This window comes from Mustela nivalis (assembly GCF_964662115.1).
Source record: "Mustela nivalis genome assembly, chromosome: 5".
Taxonomy (NCBI): domain Eukaryota; kingdom Metazoa; phylum Chordata; class Mammalia; order Carnivora; family Mustelidae; genus Mustela; species Mustela nivalis.
In genome coordinates this window covers 99,789,975-99,806,333 of record NC_139024.1, presented here as the reverse complement: position 1 = coordinate 99,806,333, position 16,359 = coordinate 99,789,975, and the positions used below count along the sequence as shown (strand labels likewise).

General features: G+C 40.1%; 1 protein-coding gene across 2 annotated transcripts in view; it reads right to left on the bottom strand.

Annotated features, from left to right (window-relative positions):
- The window catches only part of FAM83B (family with sequence similarity 83 member B), an 83,235-nt gene extending 75,775 nt beyond the window's left edge, over positions 1 to 7,460 (bottom strand). The window contains exon 1 of one of the 2 annotated variants that reach the window (XM_082730143.1): positions 7,289 to 7,460. The gene's annotated coding sequence lies outside the window, so the exon portion shown is untranslated. Of the gene's footprint in view, positions 1 to 7,193; positions 7,263 to 7,288 lie in introns of those variants that run through there. The other variant, XM_082730142.1, reaches the window with a different exon arrangement.
- Between the last annotated feature and the right edge of the window lie 8,899 nt (positions 7,461 to 16,359).

The window sequence follows — 16,359 nt, the reverse complement described above, 5'->3', positions numbered from 1 at the left end:
ATTCCAACAGTCTGGAATTATCTTTCTTTTCATTCCTATCTTACTCATGTGGCACCTCCTTAGGGAGGTCAAGAACCTACCCTCTCTGCTATGCTTAACTCTATTACCTGGTTTTATTTAACTTCTAGCACTTAAAATTATGTAAAAATAATGAAGACATTTATTTGCCATTGGCTGTGTCCTCCTCACTAATTATTTGCCATTGGCTGTGTCCTCCTCACTAAAATGCACGTTGATCAAAGGCCACCAAGCTGTTTATTCTAATTTATCTGTGCCCCTGTCATATCGGGTATTCCTTGAGTATCACTGCTGTCTTAGAGAAGGCCTATTGTCTTACATCTTAAGTATGCTGGGATCTATGTTCCACTCTCCCTCACTTGTCATCACAAAGGGGAAATAACTAGGGGTCTCCCTATTTCCTTACTTGTTTGTCTGTCATAAGACCCATCCATGATTCCCTGATTACCACAGGAAGTGGGCTCAGGATCTTTCAACCTCAGCTTTTAAACCTCTGTAGAATAGAAAACAAGGACTTGATATATTTAGATGAGAGCACATGGGGCCCCGCTGAGCAAAATGTTGAATGTGTCTCATATGCCCTCTTGTCCCAGCTTCTGAGTCTACTTAAGACAACAGAAAGCCAATCTGGGCACACACTGACATTTATAGAACAGGTGCTGTAGGAAAACATCATGAATACGTGCTCCCGATGAACAATGAAAATGGCTTTCCAAATACTGGTAACAAAAACAGTGTGCTTCGTCTATGAAAAAGTGAAAGTTTACAAACAAAAGGTCTGAAGAAAATGTGTTTTCCTTATGCACCTTGGGAATGTCAATCAAAACTCAGTGTTGGAAGTATTTAGAGGCAATAAAAAAATCTTGGGACTATTAAAAAGTAGAGAAGTGGGGCATCTGGGTGGCTCAGTTAAGCATCCGACTCTTGATTTCAGCTCAGATCATGATCTCAGGGTCCTGAGATCGAGCCCAGCGCAGTGCTCCAATTCTGCCTGACCCTTTTCCTCTGTTCCTCCCCTCACTCCCGCTTGTGTGCAAGCTCTCTCTTCAAAATAAACAAAAATCTTTAAAAAAAGAAATTAAAATAGAGGTTTAAAACAAATAATATTGTAGAAACTGTGCAAGGAGACACAAGTTTATTTAGTTAACATGCCAAAAAATATTTAGTATTAGTAATATACCTAGCCCAGAAAGATCTTAATTTGTATAATTTGATTTGTATAAAGAGCCATATAAGTAAACAGAACGAGTAAAGCAATTCCAAAGTCTATTTCTCTCAAGATTCACTTTTAATTAAGCCTGCTTAGATAGCTCTATCACAGATGAAATGAAGTGCTTCTTTTTTATTTTCCCTCAGGAATTCCCCCAAAAAATCTAATTGGAAAACTAGCCCGTCCTAGTTTAGACCTCGTATGGTTTCCTTCATTGGCTCTTCTCACTTACAGAACACGTGCACATACAGAAGTTAACCAAAAAGACATAAATACATTTTTTTTTTAATGTGTAAAATGCTGTTGGTTTGTAAAGATGGGATTTCTAGGTCTTGTGGATCCTGCAAGAACAGTGTTCCCACTCCTGTGCTACATTCCTGTGACAGTGGTTCTACCCTGGGAAACTGTAATGACTTGAGTGAAGGCTCAGGCTTCTAAAGTTTTAGTCATGGTTCTCTAAACCAGACCCAGGCCAGAAACTGCACCTGGCAGCTCTTCCATTTCACTCCCATTTGCCTGTAAGGCCCAGGTCAGTATAACTGTGACAGAGAAGGGAGACGATACCCCAAATAAAGATACCAGTATGCTGAGAATTAAACATAATAATTAGTTTCTTTAACCCAAGCAATTCATGATTTTATCAAATCATTTATTCTATGTATAATACATGAACACACACTTAATTACAATGTTCATAAGCTCCTGTCCCAACTTTTGTATAACTATGTTTTGGGTCCTAGGTCTTAGAAAGATTTTAATTTTCTTTAGTATCATTTTCTTACTGAGATCTTTTTAAAACAAAGTTTCAATTATATGTATTAGTAGTACCCTACTTAGTTTTTTTTGACCTTTGAACTTTTCTACATTAGACACTGACACTAAAAAGTACCTATCCTGTCATGAATCCAGTTTTCAACCCATCAATTAACAAATATTTCAACTTACTGCACAGAGGATGTGGGCATGTCAATATCCAGTTTGAAAAACACCATTATCCCTCTTTTTTACTATCTTATTTGCACCCTTATTTGAATATCTTCTTGAAACTTCAATCTATTTTATAAGTTTTAGGAAAACGGAAAAATGCGTCTTGATGTTAGTAAAATGTTTATCTAATAAGTTGAGTATAATGGAGGTAAAGATAGAAATTATTGAACATGCCAAAAAAGGCAAATCTTGAGTTTTAATCAGATGATCACTGTATACATGTTCTATTGTGAAGGTAAAGAACGTGTTTTGTAAAAGATTTTATTTACTTATTTGACAGAGAGACGGAGAGTGAGCGAAAGAGCAAGAGCACAAGCAGGGAGGCAGCAGAGGGAGGGAGAGAGAGAGAGAAGCAGGCTCCCCACTGAGCAGGGAGACCAACATAGGGCTCCATCCCAGAACTCCAGGACCATGACACGAGCTGAAAGCAGACGCTTAACCCTGTGCCACTCAGACGCCCTAAAGAACATTTTTTTAAAACACATAAAATGTCAGAAGTGTATTGTTGAATAGTGTCTCTAATATTTGAAAATGTAACTGGCAATTTTATTTATATTTTAACTCTTACAGAACAAAATCAAATATGTTATTTGATTTTCATATCATTTGAATTTTATAGACTTTTAGGAACCTAAAATGTACCAAAATAGAAAACTGCACTGATATTGAGAGATGACAGACCGAAATAAAGGCAAATAGGTGAACAGATGGAGAAATAGCCAAATACACAGAAGTAGGGAATGGGCAAAAAGGAAAAAAAAAAAAAATGATGAGAGGTGAGCCAGAAAATGAAGATGAGCCTAAGGAGGAAAAGGGACAAGGAAAGGAGGGAAGGGAAGACAGAGGAAAAGAAAGAAAAGGAAGAGAAGCATGAACAAAGAAGCCAGAAACCATAAGATACTACAAAAGATCAGAGGGACAGTAAGAGAGGACGGAAGGAAGAGATGGAGGAAAAGCAGGCATGAACCTGTAGCAAGCAGAGTCACAAGGGGCCATGATCACCAGTTCCTTACTCAAGAACAACTCGGCTTGATTTTGCCCTTCTCTAACAAATAATCAGAAATCACATTTACTCGAGAAAAAGACAATTCTTTTAACACATCAGGAAACAGCTGCTGAATGAGTCAGAGGAGACTAAGCAGTTGGAGCAATGTACTGTTAAGAATGGAGCCATCGCTGCCTACGTGTGGGAAAAAGGACCGTCCGGACAAACGCTCCGCTGGGTGACTCTAACCGCAGCCACTGAGGTGGAAGATGCCACTTTTTAGTGCTCTGGAAACTGCCGTTTCTTCCCCCAAGTGAGTCATGTTTATACGATCAGAGTGACAACTTGACAATCAATAGAGAACTAAAACCCTTTGAAATGAAACTTTGACAAAACAAGTGAAAATAATGAACTGCCCAGTGATACGATGGGGAGACATCAGTTAACATTATTTTACCATACTTTCCATACAAAGCGATCACAGAGAATCTCAGAGAAGGATGGGACATATGGGACATGCCACTGAAAAACCAGAGAGGCCAGCAGAGTTTAGGTACTTTGTCTAAAATCCCGACTGAGTCAGGTCTGCTAATGTTCAACTTCACAAATGATTAAAGGACATACAGAATATCTGCTGGGACCTCTAGAGAATATGAAGGAAATATTAAGTAAGTCGACCAGATTCATTAATTTCTGTTTGCACTTAGAAAAGTTATTAGGTCCCCAACTATAAGCTTCCTGAGATGCAGGAACAGTCTCTTGCTGGCTCTCTTCCTACCCAGAGTGGAACACATTGCTCAGCACAAAACAGTCAACACATGCATGTTTAACGAATGCATAGAGTGTAAAAGCAAAAAGTTATAACTTGTAGATCTCAGTACTGCATAACTTCTGTGTAAACTCTTCAAAATCGGCCACTGCCAGCATCATGGAGATGACACCTGGCCCATGACAGTTCTCAAGAGGCTGACTACCACGACCTTACCTTCCCCAGAGATGGGTGCAGTCTGCAAATGACTTGCTACAAAGCCCAAAAGATAAAAGTCATGTGCCTTTAGGGGACATCTGACCTAACTCCTAAGGACAGTAAGAAAATAAAACAAAATTACAAACTGAGGAGTAATTAGATGTCCCCAGAGGAAAAGGTTCCTCCTATCAGCTATGATCACATGATTCAAACACTTCCCAACACAGATGTCCCCAATGGGTGAATAGTCCTTGTGCTTGGATCGCCTCTCCAACCCAGTCTCATCTTCCTCACAGCACCATAGCTGCTGAAAACATCATCTGTCTCTCTGAGGCCCCACCCTGACCTCCTGTATATGTCAGCCTCCCAGCTCCTGAATAAACCCTCCTTCCCAATTCTGAAGCCAACTTGCTTCCACTCCATTTCACCTCCACATGAGCCCTTTCGTCTGAAGCCCAGCACTTGCCCAGTTCCTGTGTCAGCAGCCCACAGTACTCAGTTTCCAAGGATTAGTAGTACTAATCCACACCCCCACCCCCTGAACTCTACTTCACCCTTGGGGGCTTGGATAGACACCATAAAACAATGCTAATGCCCAACGGCCTGCCTCAGTAAGAAGGAAGCTCTAGCTAAAGGCTCCAGCACATTTTCTCAGAGAAATGTTGATGGATTTAATTTTTGGTGGAGCTTAGGCACTATGTACATAAACTTTAGTCCACGGTATCTTAAAATCTATAGTCATCACTCCGAGCACCATTTTTGGGGTGGTGGGAAGACTGTATTCTGACTTTTAAGTGATAAACTCACCAACAAAACTCTAAAATACATTTCACTTCCAGATTAGAAATAATTAAACAAAAATATATTTCAAAATTACCAGTAACATTGTGTTTAACAGACTCTGAATTGTGAAACATCCTTAGAACACTCATATTTTACAAGTTACAGAAGGACAGATATGCAAACTTACCCAACTAGCTAAACAAGGACAGCTTGTAATTTTACAAATAATTAGTTAAATTAAACTAAGTGGGACCTTTTCAAAAGCTCTCAGCCAACCAGATAATGTTCAGAAGAGGCCTGTTTTACTGGGATCACACTTTCACACACAAGATTCTCAAGACTTAAACTATAATGTTACATCTTGGAAACTCATTATTGTATAATGTAATCAAACAGGAAACAGGTAGATGAGTGGCTGCGGGATAAGTCATAGTCAAGAAAATACTCAAATGTATGAACGTCCACCATAAACTATAAGGGGATATGGTAGCAGAAGATTTAATAGCAAGAATTATAAAATTAACCTATCCCAAAAGAGGTTAGTTATAGTTAAAGCAATAATCTCCAGAGAGTAATCACAAAGACATCACTGAGTCAGCACCAGAGGTGTGGTTTGTCTCCGTCTATGCAATCCCTTTCAGCAACTGTTCAATAGGGAAAGCTTCCCACAATAAGTTCTGAGCATCTGTGGTCTAGAATGTGCAAGCTTTAAAAGCAGGATCCACCCAGCCCCTCAGGCAGGCTCTGCAAGGTGAAGCCAGCCCTCTTTAATAGGTGTGTACAACCCCATGTGCCCTAAACCCCAAAGCCAGGGGGTGGAATTTGAAACTGGAAGGTGTGGGGGCTGCCATCATCTTGGGAATGGCCATGATCCTGAGAAACAAAACAAAGAAGGACCCCAACCCCCACTTCATGCTGTTTCACATCCTGCTCATTCTTTAGTTATTTTGAAAAACCAACCCAACAAACAAACCAACAAACAAAAAACCAGCTTTCTCTTCTAAGGCTCTTTCATCACTGTTCCCTTGTCCTATTTCTTGTCAGGACTGATTCAGCCTCAGTCATAGATTTCCCTGGGGCTCTTGCGCTGGTTGGGGATGAGAAAGGGAAAGAGGGGCTGTACCTGCCAGTAAGTAAACGGGCAAAATATGTAGCAAGTGGGAATCTGGAAATGAGTTGCTGGGCCATCTTGGTCTACACCCTTGACTGTTTGCAGCCAGCATGGCTTTTTCTTTGTGTTCTGGCCTTCTCGGAGTTCTCCACTTCTGGGTCAGAAACCCTAGAACCTAGAATCTCATCACTGCATGCACAGTCAGGACGATATCTTATGTTCCCACAGCCTCCTCCCTATAAAGCACCATTGTCTCTTTATATAGTCATGAATGCAACTAACACATGGACATTCTCCGCCTCCTCACACACCTTCTAGAGGTAATGTGTCTCCCAGCGTGTTACAAAGAATAGGCCCAAAGTCTCCAAGTACCTTTCCAGAAGCTATCTGCTCTAGGCACACTGTCCCTTTAGAGCAGTGGTTCTCAAAATCTGGAATGTACCAAAATCACCAAGCAACCCAACCAAGGACACAGACCCAGGCCAACTGGAGTTTTGAAAGCACAGGTTTCAACTCATTTGTGGACAGAAGCCCATTGGATACAAACAGGAAAAGAGATTTTGTTAAGAATAACTTTGCCTTCCCTTCCCAGTTCCACTCCCCACTCAAAATCTAAAGAACACATATGCCCTTCTGCAGGCTTGCTGCCCCCCCCCCCACGTTCGCTACTTGGGCCCCCATCCCCCCACCCCCGCCCGACCACACTACCTACCCCCTTCCTTTACTTCCTCCCACAAGGCTCTTCCCAGACCCTTCCCACCTCTCCCTCCACAGGAGTGCGCGACGGACTTCTTGGGGACAGAGAAAACAAATGCCATGTCCAGGCTGGGCGGCGCCCGTTCCGGGGGGAACCCGAACCTTCCCCTCCCGAGACCTAACTTTTCAAACTTTCCTACGCGCTCTTAGCCACGCGACAATGAAAGAAAGTTGACCAATCAGAGGAACCCGACCTCTGCACCCCGGCGAACTGCCGACCCCGCGCCGGCTTCCCAGGGGTGATCCCCATCCCTACCCCCCGCCACCGGGCCGACCCAAGGTGGGTGCAGCCTCGGGACCCCACCGCATCCCGCTCGCGCGCCCGCCAGTCTCCCGCCCACCGAAGCCGGGGAGGGCAGCCCGGAGCCCCACTTACGGCCAGGAGCGCCCCCGAGCCGCGCGCCGCCGCGCCCGCCACCGAACGTTTGCCGCCCAGGAAGCCGCGAGGCGGAGGGAGGGGAGGGGAGTTACCTGCAGAGCGTCAGGTTGGCGGAGGGAAGCCGACTCCCGCCCCGACCGCGCCTCCCCCGGCCTGGGTGCAGAGCCCAGGGAGGGCGGGTGCGGGGACGAGTTGCAACAAGTCCCAAGCGGTGCCACACCAAACCTCGCGCAACCAAAAAGCGCTCGCTACCTGTCTGAACTCAGAAACCCAACCCTCTCGCAACCCAGCCCTCTCCCAGCAAAGTATAAAGCCTTCCTTCCCGGTTCGCCCTCGAGGCTCCGGGGCGATTACAAGTCCCGACACCTGGTCCAGGACGAGCAGAAATCCAGAAGGACCACAGCGCACACCTGGGAAGGGGGTGGACCTCTGAGAAGCCGGGCTGTGCTGTCCTTCCTAGGCTCTGGAATGCGTGGGGCGGGGGGAGAAGGGGTCTCGGGGTTAGAGGGGGGACGTGGGGGAGGGGGTGGTACCACCCTCGGGAGAGTGGGGCGGATTCAGCGTGCAGGAGATAATTCCACTCAGCAGCCAGCAATGCAGACCCCTACCCAACCGCTTGAATGTTTCCAGGCTTGGGAAACCGCAGGGGTGGAAAGGTGGTAGAATCACTGCTTGTGCACTTACAATTTTTATGTGAAAGAGAAATTCTAAACATCATCAAAGATTTGGTATCGACTTCGGATGACCCTGGTTGCTGACTTGAGATGAAAGATACTACTGTTTACAGTAGGAATACCTGCGTGAAAAGCAGGTCATTCTAGGTGGGATACTGTGTAACAAACTAAAGGGGGAATAGCGGCATTATCATTTGGTTTTAACATAAAATAATTACAGCAATTAATAAAATTTATTTTAAAAACGTGTCTACATCTCAATAAATCTCTTAAGAATGTTTCTAATAATTGTATAATCATATAGTCTTCAAAATATAGCTACTTGCAGCAAACGTTAAAAATTCAGCCTACTACAGGAAATAGGGAAACTTAGGGTAATAATAAGCATATTTTAAGCTTTTGGCATGCTATGTAAATTATCATAAATGGAATTGACCTTAAAAATGACTTTTATGGATATTTCGCTCTGAATAAAATGCTTGGAGAAAATGTTAAACCATAGGGATTTCAGTTAGGTCTTGACTGATGAGTAGATTTAGACAGGAGGATGAGATTTACATATTCTAGATACTGAAACAGAACAAACGACTATGTTAGTAAAAGCAAGTTCCAAGAGAGAACAAAGGTAGGCTTCCCAGATTGTGGTGTCTGTGATTTACAGTTTATTTTCTTCACCGGTATATGGAGAATTATCTTCTTTTATATATATATATAACGTTTTTTCTTCTGTCCCTGTAATTTCCATGTCTAACCTTTTAATATTTTTGCAACCCAGGTCTTCATTTTGACATCCAACTCACTCAATTTGTATTATCTGTGTGATACCTCATTTACTCATTTGCTTTTACAATGTTCAAAAATAATTCTAGATGTTTCTTATGAACATTTCAGACTGTAGTCATAAATATACACTTACTTAAAAATAGCAAGAATGTTTAAACAAGTTAAAATGGGCCCATAGAAAGTCTGATTTTGTTAAGATATTCATTTATACATAACTCAAGTGAAATTTCAAAGAAGGATATTTACTAGAGTGTTAATTATTGAAAGCAAATGAAAGAGAGGAAAATGTAGGTAGGAGAGAGAACCCATTAAAGGTGCTATGCTAGGGGCGCCCAGGTGGCTCAGTGGGCTAAAGCCTCTGCCTTCAGCTCAGGTCATGATCCCAGGGTCCTGGGATTGAGCCCCACATCAGGCTCTCTGCTCAGCAGGGAGCCTGCTTCCTCCTCTCTCTCTGCCTGCCTCTCTGCCTACCTATGATCTCTGTCAAATAAATAAATAAAATCTTTAAAAAAAAAAAAGCTCTAAAATATACATATTTTAATGCAGTTTAAGACAATGGCTTCCAGTCAGATAAATGCATTGATACAGAAAGAATGTCACGTTTAACAATAAAAAACTAGACATGTTTGTCTAAAACATTTTTCCCAAGTATGCTGAGGGAAGTTAAGAAGCAAAACTACTCATAGTGTTGGCAAAACCTACTACTGGCTGAATCAGAACATTAGTTTAATAGTCTTAAGACATTTCATGTTAAGACTACTGTGAAAATTATTGAATAAGCTTCATAATCATTTCATATATATGCCACATTTAAATTGTTACATAAAATATTATGTAAGTGTCACTGATTCAATACATAGATATTTAGAGTTTTCTAAGGAAAGGAATTGTGCCAGGAACTGGGCAGAGGATGGAAAGATGGATAAAGCACAGTAGATACAGCTTGGAATCATCCATGTTTATCTGAATTCTTGACTTGTCTATGTGTGCTTGTGTGTGTCTTTATATGTGTGTCAAGATGGAACAACTTAAACACAATTTAAAGTCCACAAAGATGTTAGAGTATTTGTGAAGAAGAGGTATAGAAACAAATATAATTAAATAAAATTAGATAGATACATAGATTAATAATTATTTTATTTTCCATCACAAAAGTCCTTTAGAAGGAATAAAAAATAATTATACTTTGTTATAGCTTCATTTTCAAAATTATTATGTAGTACTCTGAAGCTTTTTTTAATCTGTAAGTATATAAAAGTTTAGATAATTTTAATATTATTTCAGGGAATGAGCTAGAGAAATAAAATGACAAAACAGAAGAAAACCATGGTCCTTTCTTTCTAAATAGCTAAATCATTAGATCGTACCCTCTCATGAATACATTCCCTCTTCTGTTTCTTTTCAGCAGATCAAATACATGAAAATATAAGGTTGTTTACATTTTTCATAACACACATAAATAATTTTTAAACCCTTGCCAGTATTTACCGGTAAGATGAATAATCATGCAATTAAGTGGACAGACAGAACATGAAACGATGCTAATAGAAGATATTTGATATAAAGTACTGATTACTGTAATGATTCAATGTCTTAAATATTCGTTATTAGTCTTTTGTTGCCAATATTTGCTAAGAGATATGAAAATTGTCCAAGTTAAATATCTTTTAAATTACTTCTGCTGAAAAGTCGTGAGCTCTTTGTCATCGTTATGGATGAATATGAATGCCATCTTCCGAGGTATTTTATCATGGCAATATGTAACAGTCGTCATCACCAACATTACTAACACAATCACAGGCATCCATTGCTATCCTATGTTGTACAAATTATGTAGAAATACATCAGTTGTGATCTTTCTAGGTGCCCTCAGAGGCAATCATTACCTGGACCAGATTTCACAGAGGTCAACTGAGGTCTGCAATGTAAATTATAGTTCTGTAGTTCAAAGAAAAAAAGCAAGAGGCAGCAAGAGAAAGAGAGGAGAGGAAAAATTGATTAACTGCCAACTCCATGGGCCTTTTCTGGAAGATCTGGCTTTCAGATGTCAGCTATTCTGTATCACTGTCTCCCAGACATAGAATGTTTATTTACACTTCATGCCTTTGCCCATCTCTGCTCAGTAGATGTCCAGCCTGTGATGCCTTTCTTGCTTCTTCCTGCCTCTCCATAGGTTCGCCATCCTTCAAGACATCCTTCATTGTCTAATTTTAGCTTTGGCTTGCATGGGCTTCTTAAAAATGCATAAGCCTTAATCCCCTTTCTACTTCTCTACCAAAGATATGTGACTTTATAACATCTCCATTATTGTTTGTATCTGTGTGGGTTTTGTTTGTTTTTGTTTGTTTGTTTGTTTGTTTTGTCTGTTTGTTTTTTTCTCCTGGGCTGTGGTTGACGTCTTCAGGTATAATTTAATCTCTTCAGTGTCTTGTCTTATATTCCATTCAGATTAGTAATTCTCAGTACAAAGGCTACCAACCCATAGGGGACTTGTGAAAGATGCTATAATGACTGAGGGCTCTACAGGAACTTAGTGGGCAAGGATCCAGAATGATATATGTCCTATAATATGCCCTTTACAATGGAAAACTATCCCCTTTCTTGTACAAGTAACAGCAGTTCTGCCAGATATAGTGAAGGTGAAAGGTCATTGATAAGTACCTAAGTCTAGAATTTCTCTGTTTTACACACAACAGAGGAATGTTTTTGCACAGTCTGAATATATACCAAATTCCAGGAATCCAATTACAGTATTTTTTTTTAATTTAGACATCTGTTAAGAATTATTCATTATTTTATTTTATTTTATTTTTAAGGCTTATTTTTTTCTTTTAGAGACAAAGAGACCAGTGAAAGGGCAGAGGGAGATGGAGAGAGTGAATCTCAAGAAGACTCTGCACTGAGTCTCTGCAGAGCCCAATGTGGGGCTGGATCTCACAACCTTGAGATCATGACCAGAACAGAAACTAAGAGTTGGACATTCAACTGACTGGACACCCCAATTCCTTATTTTTAAGTCACAGCATTAACAGAACTACATCAGAGTTACCAATAAAACTCATGAGCCTCCTTAAATATATATAGGTCAAGGATCTGACAACTCAGTGTTTTCTGTTCTACAGAGCTGATTATTTATACACAAATAGCATTCTTTGTAAATTGCATTAACTTATTGTTAGACATGACATTACTTTTTAAAAATATGTGAATAGGTCATTTTTTCAAGAAATTTCATTTTATTTTACTATAATACAGGGATTTTAACCTTATTAACCTCATTTGTTCAGAAACATAGAGGATCATTGTGTCTGAGTGGTGAGAACTACAGAGTCACCCTATACCCTTTCATGGGAGAAGCAGGACTGAAAGGAGGCATAAGAAAAGTTGAAAACTAGAATTTTTTTGAGTGGTCCTTTTATATCAGGCATAGTGCCTTAGATTCTCATATATAGTCCCTACACTGTAGGACCAGCACAGTGATGGCAGGTCACTGCTAAATGATGAAAGAATAAATAGTTCAAAAGTATAAAGCATTCACTGAATGATAACAGCAAAGTCCTTCATATGGGTAATTCTTGTATGGTCTTGCTTCTCTGCTTTACCTGGCATCTCCTCTTTTCCTCACATCTCCCTGCCTGCAGCCCCCATCATTTCTAAGCTCTACCCTATCATCCCCCTTTCAGTTAATCTGCTTCTCATTCTGCAGATTCTCTTCATCAGGGCATTTGCAAATGCTCTTCCTTTTGTTTGGAAAGCTACCTTCACCCTGCTTCTCCTATTTTTCCCTTGAGGAAACTACTCAGTAGAATTATTCCTGCTTGTTTTGTTTATTTTAATAAATGTTCCTTTGCCTGTCTTTTAAATTTTATTTATTTATTTAACAGAGAGAAAGAGCAGAACCAGGGAAGTGGCAGGCAGAGAGAGAAGCAGGCTCTCCACTTGAGTAAGGAGCCCAATGTGAGACTCGATCCCAAGACCCTGGGATCATGACCTGAGGAGAAGGGAGACGCCTAACCTACTGAGCCACCCAGGTGCCCTATACATGTTCCCTTTCTGATGTAGTATCACTTCATGGAAATCCCTCTGTTTCAAAAAGTAAAGCTCTCCTCTTTTAAAATTAATTTTTAATAGGCACGTAATATACTTTTGTGTGGCATTCCCTTATTCATTAGAATTCTATGTTGATGATATTTTTCTACTATTTACAATGTTGCATTATCCTTGTGTTTTTTGTTTTTTGTTTTTTTTTTTTTAATCTATGAACTGCTCCTTCAGAGTTAAATGCAATGTTTCGGTTCTCAGGAAAGCCTTCCTAGTTTCTCAGAACAGATGAATTCTAGGTTTATAAAATGTCATGCGCTTTTTCTTCAAAACCATTTATTTATGCGAAACCCAATTCTTCTCATTCCCAGAGAACTCCCGCTAGTTTGCAGGGAACAACTGTCCATTTGTTTCTGTCCATCATTGTACCTCTAGTGCTTAGTAGGGGCTCAACAGATACATGAAGAATGAATGGGGAATGAATGAAGTAAATGAATTCATAAAGTATTATAACAGTACGGCTTGGCTTTAACTCTTCCAAATAATGCTGGCATACTCTCTCCCTTTTATCTCTTAACAAATCTTGTAGCTCATATTTCCTCTTTCCTCCTGAGAATTGAAAACTGGTATGGGATGTAACGGATAAATGGAAGAGATGGTGAGCTTCAAGGATTTGACTTCCAAATTCCTCAATAACAAACTTCCAATATAAAAATTAATCTCTTCATCATTGCTATAAACATTAGAGTGAGGTTATTCATGTGTAAACACAAGCAGACACACTTTTGAACAGTGCCCTTTTCTGCTTTCACTACTCTCCGTTTGACAACCAAAAGTATATTTCCCTAGTGGAGATTAAACTAGAATTTAATTTAAATACACTAAACTTCATTTAACCAGATGTTCCCTACGGCTCCAATTCTGTTTACACACATTGGCAAAATAAAATCCACCATTATTGTGATTGTTGGTTAGAAAAAAGGAATTGACAGAGAATGTTTAACCAAAGGAAAAAAAAATGCCAAAACATAAAATACTGTGGTTGTGGTGCCTGGATGGCTCAGTCAGTTAAGAGTCAGCCTTTGGCTCAGGTTGTGATCTCCCAGTCCCGTGATGGAGGCCACACAACGCCACAGGCATTGAGCTTTCCGCTCAGCATGGAGTCTGCTTCTCTCTCTCAAATAAATAAATAAAATCTTTAAAAAAATAAAATAAAACAAAATACTATTGTCATAGATTACACTGCCATTTGTTATTATATGAAGAATATAGTTCTTTATTTAAAAAAAAATCTATTGTGAAAAGCATATGAGATTTTAGAGGAACTGGAATGAAAAAAAATAAAATGGTTAAGAAGAAAACAGAAATTCAGATGGACCAGAGATTGAAATCCAATACCATTACCTAAATTTACTGAGCCCAAGTTTTAGAGCAACTTGATTTTCATTCAAATCTTGGCTGAGTCATGACTCTTCAACATGACATCTTAAATTTCCATGTCATCTTAAATTCCTGTGTCTCCATATCTCCAGATCTGGTGTAATTATAATAACACTGACATGCCTCAAATTGATGTTGCATTGCTTGGAAAACCTGCAATTATCATACAAAAGTCCAATATTACTATGGTTATCATTACAGACATTCCCCACGAACTACAAACACCAAAGCCAAGGTGAGCTCTAGGATGAAACACAGTCTTAGTCTCTATGTGATAGAATTCCATTCTGATGCTTTATCTACAATGATCATGTTCTAAAGAGATTACCTGATGTTTCAAAACAACTCCCCAAAATGAAATTTTCATCTTGCACAACCTATGGAATAGGGGAAGGTATTTGTCTTAAATTAAGCCAATCAGATTTCCTCCTGGAATTTAGAAATAACTTGAGCATGTGTCTGGAACTATAAAATCAGTCTGTGGAGTAACCATATTTAGCCATGTAGACAAAAAATAAAACTGGTTTGCAAAGAGGATGGGGACGTGCAAAGGTATAGTGCAAAGTAGAGACAAAAGATTACACTGAGTCCTTATTGTTTTCCACTTCCTAAATCCAGATTCTGTTGTGGGCTTGAAGGCAATCCTGCCCTGGGACTTGGGGGAGTAGGCATCCAGCCTCATAACATACTTTCCATTCCTGTATTAGTAAATACGAGCTGGTTTCTGTTGCTTGTGATCTAAAAATTCTAACTAATGACTCATTTCAGTATGAGGTGAACGGCTGAGTATAATAGACCTTCAGAGAATGTGAAACTGGCTAAGGCAGTAAAAGGTCAGGTCCAGGGAGGGTTTTCTCACCCCAGAGGAAGAAGCTGATAGTCCATACCATACCACAATGAAAAATTTGATTGTGCTATTATCTGTTGGCTCTTGAGACCTTGTCTGAGTACTCACCAATGATGAACATTAGGGGAAATAGTAGCAAATAACCCAATATGTAGGAGTGTGAGTGTGTTGTTTGCACCTTGAAATTTTTAGTTTTAGTCCAAGATATGCTACAGTTCTGCCTTCAGCAGCAAACATATAACAAAAACCTGGGTTATTTATTTAAAACATTAGAGGTTTAGACACAAAAAAAAAAAAAAAAAGTGAATCACATGAACTGCAGTAGGTAGATTTTCAAGGTACTGGTATGGATTCAAAAACTCCAGAATCGAAGTATTACATGTACATATATCAAACCTGACCACCCTCTCCCTTTCTTAAGTCTTTAAAGCAGTTGTCCAACTTTCGTTCCTGATAGTAAAGATGTCTGCATTTCATCGTAAAGCTCCGTCTATCACTATGTGGTTAGGAAAAAGCACCAGGATGGGGCCCTGGTAAGAAAGGCTTCTTGCTTATGTCATTGTTACCCACCTGTGGTCTGTGGCTGAGGTCCATGAGCAGAGGAAAATAGGGATGATTGAGCATTGAGGACAGCTCATGATCATAGGCAGGGAGCTTTTATGGTGAAATAGGGTTTGGAGAGCGTCCTGACAAAGAGTATCTTAAGGAAATTTTTTTTTTTTTTAAGATTTTATTTATTTGACAGAGAGATCACAAGTAGGCAGATAGGCAGGCAGAGAGAGGAGGAAGCAGGCTCCCTGCCGAGCAGAGAGCCCGATGCCGGACTCTATCCCAGAACCCTGAGACCATGACCCGATCTGAAGGCAGAGGCTTAACCTACTGAGCCACCCAGGTGCCCCTTGAGGAAATGTTTTTTAAACAGATACAGTTCCCCAAATTGAAATCAAAAGACTGTCCAAGAAGTTTCAGGGCAGTATAAAACTCTGAGGAACAGAGTTTGACCCACAAATAGTGTGGGGAGCTTTATCCACTTGGGTCACCCTCAGAGCCCAATCCAGCACTGCCAGGAAGCATGGGGTGTTTGCATACCTATGTGTGTGCGCTTACACACACCCCCACACACAGGGGAGCCTTCCTCATGCTCCTCATGGGGGTGGTTCTGAAGGGTACTGCACAAGGAAAACATTAAGATTTACTACATTGAAGACTCATCTTGGTTTTGTTTGTTGTTGTTGTTTGTTTGTTTTCCCTCCCATCATTGTTTATCAGGTATGTTGACCATAGTTAATGTTATACTTTTGGGTCATAGTATATAAGTTGCTAAGAATTCATACCTGGACAGATTTCAAATGAACTAGAGAAGGAATGAGTTTCACTT